We start from the raw sequence: 6241 nt of genomic DNA on the forward strand, positions 1-6241 counted from the left end.
CAAGAAAATACAAGGAAATGGAAATCTAATTATTTACTGCACTTGAGAAGTACAAATCTCTCAACACACGCTGATATAATAAGCAAAACATGCATTTGTCATCTGTGTTCTCCAAATTATGTTTTTATTCTTGAGCTTTTTTTTAATCTACCACACTTTAGGTAGGTAGGTGTTGGGCTTTTTGAGCCGTTTAATAACACTCCTGTGGTCTCAGAGCATCTGTCCCTCTGTGTTTGGAGCAGCCAACCACATTCCTCCTTGGACATGAATTTTGTTATGTCTGGGAAAGTTTGAATCTGGCTGCATTTCCATGAAGAACGTAACATATGCAAACACGCCGAGGCAAATATTTGCTTGACTGAAGGAAATAACAGGCTACATTGCTAAGGAATAATAATAATTAAAAAAAAACTTTTCCACTAGACCAATGAAGTGGTCATAGGATTATAATCAGATTATAAACGGAGGGAATAATCTTATAATAATACAATTACTACAAGTCCCTGAATGGATTTAGACTTTTAAAAAAAAGTACTGTGAACATTTTCTGCCAAACTGATTTTTTTTATTATTTCACTCATCACATATACAGTGCACCGAATTAATGCAAACTGCAATTTTCAAATGGTAAGTTCATTTTTTTCAGAGAAGAAAAAAACAACCAAACAAATAAACACCCAGGTTTTGAAGAAGCTAAACAACCCAAGACCATCCCACTAACATCACCGTGTTTCAATATTGGTTTGATATCCTTCAACCTGAAATGCTGGTGTTGGTTTTACATCATCTTCCAAAACATCCCACTTTTGGTACATCAATCCACATATTATTTTTCCAAAAGTTCTGGGGATCATGTGATCTTTGGGTAAAATTCAGATGTACTTTCTATTGTTTGCACAGAGACAGTTTTGCAGAAGATGTTTCTTTTTTAAATATTTAAGTCTACTTCATGTTGTCAAACTGTTTAAGCGATTTATTGATTTTGCAGGTCAGCGAATAACTAACCCAGAGTGTGGCAAAAATGAACCAATCACAGGTAATTTATGATTTAACAATGAGAAAAGCTACATTTTCTCATAGGGACAGGGTGGATAGCTTTTTACCCTTAGCAAATCTAGGAATAAGTTAAAATTTACTTTTTGATTTGTTCAGGTTGACCTGTTAATAAAAACGCGTGATAATCTGAAACATTCGATGTGCGACTGAATCCAAATCAAGCAACGAACAAAAAGACATCATCATCTGCTGCAGCATCAAAAAATGACTTTGTCATGCAATTATTAGCCCGGAAATGCCAATGGGAAAAGATCAACTCTCAGTCAGTGACATTAACATTTACAGGGTTGGCCTGGCTGTTGCTGTTGATTGAAATAAAATGCTTCCCTTCACTAACATGGAACAGAAGTGCTTTGTAATTAGAGGCACTTCCAATGGCATTTATTGATTAAAAGGTCACCAAGAAGGGCAGAAAATGAAACTGAATCATAATTAGGCACTAGGTTGGGGTTTACGACTCTAATTCGGCAGTAAATGGTACTTGAAAATATCAAGTCTGATCTTCAGGCTTTACTTCAACAAGAAAAAGAGGAGAAAGTCACTTCAGTGTTTGATGGATTTCTCTTAATTTTTTGAAAATTCACTGGGTTCTCAAAATTGCAGCTATAAACACACTGTCAAGTACGAACGCCAGGACACCCACATCAGACAGGTGTATAATAGCAGGGGTACAAAGGCGACAACTTACTTTAGTGAGAGTTATAGTCTTTTTCATCAGGAGAGACGGATATTCCCTAAAGCAATTCAGCCAACTGGGAGAACCATAAAGCTATAATGGAGGCTTTCAGATCACTGACTTTGAGAAAGCGCCTGACCTTCATCTTTCTACTGAGACTTAATCTGTTAATATTCAGTTTTTACTTTTCTGTAACAGCGGGATCAGAAGGTGTGATCAAAATCACATTATTATAAAAATTTTTTTTCCACAAGCTGTAAATTAATTTAAAGAAATAATTAAAAGAAATGAATGTAAATAGGCATACTGTACATGCAGATTACTAGGGACACTTTCTCTTTCTACATATATGTATTGCATCATAAAAACCAAGATTCTGTGTTTTGCATGTGAGTGAATGTGCCAATATAGGCTTTTTTCATCTATTTAACTATTGAACATGAATAATTTATAATTGCAATTATTTCTTCAAAATTAAATATCTTACAAGAGAATCAATAACAAAGGCATTTGCTACTGTTTGTATCTTAAATAAATACATGGAAACAGGTAAACAAACACCACATTTTTCCCCCAATAGTGATAGCAATATAGTTTGATTAGTAGGTATAAGTTTGCTTAAATAAACCTTCACATAAATTTGTGAACGCATACTTGATTTGTTATTTTCATCTGCGCCTTTGTCAGTATAAAAATACCATTGAGCAGAGCCATGAATGCGGGTCAAGCACATATAGAAGCCACTGGGACTTTTCGAAACACCAAGCTTTCAAGAAATGCTCTGTGAATATGGAGGTGGAGCTGTATGGTGACAAAGTTGTCAGCATTGTTGCCTTGCAAAATTAAAGTCCTTGGTTTGAATTTTTTGCATGGAGTTTCCATGTTCTCCTCATGCAGGAGGAGAAAAAGTCCACAAATATGCATGTTAGGTTAATTAGTTTCTCTAAAATGCCTCTAGGTATAAATGTGATGTTGAACAGTCTAAAGCGTATCACGCCTGTCACTCTGTTATTGCTGGTGATAGACACCAGCAGAAATTTTCTATTTCAACTCAGGGACTTCTGAGAGCTTTTTCTTCCTATCAGGTCTGCAGCTTTGCATGTTTTATTCATACAAAGATTCAGCATTTAAAATGGTAAACTAATCTCTCTTCTAAGGGTTATCTTATGAAAAGGTGGCAAAAGTTTGATTAAAAAAAAGTGTGTGATTCAATTACATTCAGACACAACACCACCAGTATTAATATATATAATATACATCTTACAGTTTTTCATTTTATAATAATTTGCTGTTGATTCTAACTCTGCGGAAACAAAACTAGAGATAGTAAGTTTCGCAGTCCACTAGTTTCATATTGAAGCAGTCTATTGTAGATCAGTAAAAAGAACAGGATGTAGTTTATCCAGATGTATCTTGTTTTGATCTATTATTCAGATAATTATGTAATTTAAGTAGCTCTTATTTATGCCTTGTATTCATTCCCCAACCTCTTCAAATATCACAATAGTTTTAGTCACATTACACAAAATTTCATCATGCACTTAATAAAAATGTTTAATTTTCATTTGATTCCTGCTTTACAAGCCAGACAGCGACTGAGGCTAAAGTGTCATCAGAGGCCCTTTTCGATTTTTTTATCCAGAGGAAGTAAAACTGCATCAATAGTAGTTTATCTCCTACTTGGCGTGTTTTTCCTTCTTTTAATTTGCCATCTGACTCATTCATTGCTGCAATCTCTGGAGGAATCAAGCTAATCAGGGTCGGTAAAAATGTTGTTAAGCATCAGCCTGGATTTAGCAGAGATTTAACAGAGCTGCTGTTTTCTGTTAATTGTGATTCTGTCTCTACCAGTAGCACACAAATCTTATTGATCTCTTGCAGTGATGCACTTCTTATTGAGAAGATGCGGGAGTTTATTTAAAACCCTTTCATGCATGAATTATGATCCTTTGTGTCAGTATTTTTTTTTCCAATTATTTTTATTTTCTTAAGGCATAAAAAAAGGTGGGAAAAAAAATGTTGTAAAAATGTTTTTATTAATTTTTTTTTTTTTTAGGTGATCAATTGTAATTTTCTCCAAATACAAAGTTATTATTTGAAAAATACATCAGTAGTATTGTTCTTTAGGGGTTATCCGATGTCACAATATTTTTTTTACCTGCAAGAGTCGTCTACAGTAGAAGGAGGGACCGGGTCGGTTCTCATGCTTTTTTGTCTGTCGGCCATATTGGATTTAACAAAAATAATTTCTTGCATTTGCAGCTGATGGCCAGTAGTTGATAGTGTATTTTATGATGCATTAGTGTCCACTTCAGTGGTCTGTGTGCATTTCTAACATAACAATCTACAAGAAGCACAAGAAAATGGCTTTTAGATAGCTGTCCAATGTAGTGACCACTATGCATGAAAGGGTTAAACAAAATTATGCGAACTGTAGTTGGTACATAGCAAGTTCAACTGAGACACTTATCTTGGTGAACAGTGTATTCTATTTTTATTCAGCAAAGTAATAGGAGGTACTGATATTAGCCTAATTTGTTGGTGTGGATCTGCAGGAAATGTGTGAATGTAAAACCTAACAACACATATATTGTAAATGAACAGAAAGTTAGAGGCGATGGAGACTGTATGTGAAGGGTTCTGGGCTTATGAAGGTATGGGCTGGTATGGCGATCATGGCCTCACCGACTAGTCTGGATTTGCATATATTTTGCACAAGGATAAATACCGAGTTTTAAACATCTGAGTGCCTTTCTCCAGTCTGAATGCCCTTTCGTTAAATAAAATCCCCGTGGATCCATAAAGCACACCAAGATGGCCGCGCACATTTCAGTCAACATCATCTGTACCTTCAACCCTCATGTCAAGGCTACATATACAGTAAAGCTTTTCATTCAGATATAAAGAGATGGGAAATGGGGCACTGAAATGTGATACAGTAGATAAGTTCTAAATGTGTATTTATTTAAGATATCAGTCTATGATAAATTAATGCCGTAAAAGTCATTTTAATCTTTCAAATCAGATTAGAGGCCCTGTGCAGCATTGGCTTAAAGCTGGGTGACGGATCACGTATGAGGGGATAAAGGAAGCCAATCATGACTAAAAAGCACCTACAGGATTTTTGGAAGTGTTGAGAAAATCTTTTCCATCCAATGCGGCACAGACGGATATATCAGTGTGCCCTGGAACTGAACCCAAAAAGAACATCCGTCTGCATTTTATGGTGATTACCTTTCAAAATGTTCAAAGGAAACAATCCGCCTGCATAGGAAAGGATCATATAGAAATCTTCTTCTCATAATCACATCATCTACTGCCAAAGGGAGATTAACCCTCAGATGTTTCCCACATTGGGATCGACGCTGTTAAAAATACATTTTATTTTCTGTTAATTTGCCTTTCGCCAAGCAATTTTTACAGCTTACCAGAGGATGCACACTAGATTTATTATTTTAAAACCCCTTTACATACAAACACAACAAAGAGTACAATCAGTGTTGAATCAGAATAATATCAAAATGTAGGGATGACTAAACTACCGTAATGGGAAATCAAAATGTTCAGACTCCCGTGTCATGGCACAAGTAGAATAAAAATAAAATAAAATGTCTGCAAAAGGAAAATATTATTGGCAAGTATCACACAAATTGGACAGCACAATGCATTGTTCATTGTTGCTGAGTAAGACGATTAACTCTTAATTCCTATTTTAAAAATGTTGGGAGTTCAGAATACATATGAAAGAAAGTCAATAAAGATGGATGATGATGACTTTTTGTTTTAAGAAGATAGTTTGTCTTTGTTTGTGGTACTGACACCTTGTCATTCAGACAACTACTCTGATTTGTATGAAATTTGAAATGAATATTATGGATTTTGGAGCAGAATAACAAAGACATATTTATGTTTAGTTATTTTTTATGTTTCTTAATGATCTCTTTGAGGTATTCACAGTTTTTGCACTGAAATTAAATTACATACAGGTGCACTCACTAAACAAATAACGTCTGAGGGAACTTAGTTATTTTATGTAGTAGTATCAGAGAAAAGGGATCAGGTTTCGCCAAATGCTTCAAGAACTGTTCATCTTTTTCCTCCACTTCACAGTTATGCATCTACATACACGTTGTGTTGATCTGTCACAAAGAGTTCAGATATAATGCAATGGCAACGCAACAAAAACTGAAATAGCTGAAGGGGTGTGAAGATTTTTGGAAGGCACTGTAACGTGTTCCCACAGAGCAGTAGATATACCTGGATTTGAAACAAGAATCACCACACTCTGATGGTCTTAACTTGTTTTTTTTTCTTTTTGGAAATTCAAGAAACCAGCAAAAGTCCACTTTCCTTCTACATAAGCACTTTGGATTGTCATGTCTGAATGACCTCTACAATGTAATGCTTTACACTCACTTTTCACACACAAACACAAAGATTAAGAGTATTTGTGAACTTAGACTTTTTTGGTACAGCAGGCTATTATTATTATTATTATTATTATTATTA

The sequence above is a fragment of the Xiphophorus couchianus genome, chromosome 13, assembly GCF_001444195.1.
Source record: "Xiphophorus couchianus chromosome 13, X_couchianus-1.0, whole genome shotgun sequence".
Taxonomy (NCBI): Eukaryota; Metazoa; Chordata; class Actinopteri; order Cyprinodontiformes; family Poeciliidae; genus Xiphophorus; species Xiphophorus couchianus.